The following is a 242-nucleotide window of genomic DNA, read 5'->3' as shown; positions in this document are numbered from 1 at the left end:
CGCACATTCCTCGACCTAAATAGCCACGCCATAAGAGGAAATTCATGATGGTTATTTTCCCATACCGATACACCCAATTTGTCAATTCCTGTTGTTTTTTATTATCGCTTTAATTCTCTTGTTTATGTCGCACCTGTTTCCTCTCCGCCTTCTTCGTGACGTCATCAGGATCAGCGTGACGTCATGGAGGTCACCCTTGGCCCTATGACTCACACTTCATTGTCGGCGACCACTCTTCCACT

The sequence above is a fragment of the Penaeus monodon genome, chromosome 33 (assembly GCF_015228065.2).
Source record: "Penaeus monodon isolate SGIC_2016 chromosome 33, NSTDA_Pmon_1, whole genome shotgun sequence".
In the NCBI taxonomy this organism is placed as follows: domain Eukaryota; kingdom Metazoa; phylum Arthropoda; class Malacostraca; order Decapoda; family Penaeidae; genus Penaeus; species Penaeus monodon.
Note: the sequence above shows the minus strand (reverse complement) of the source record.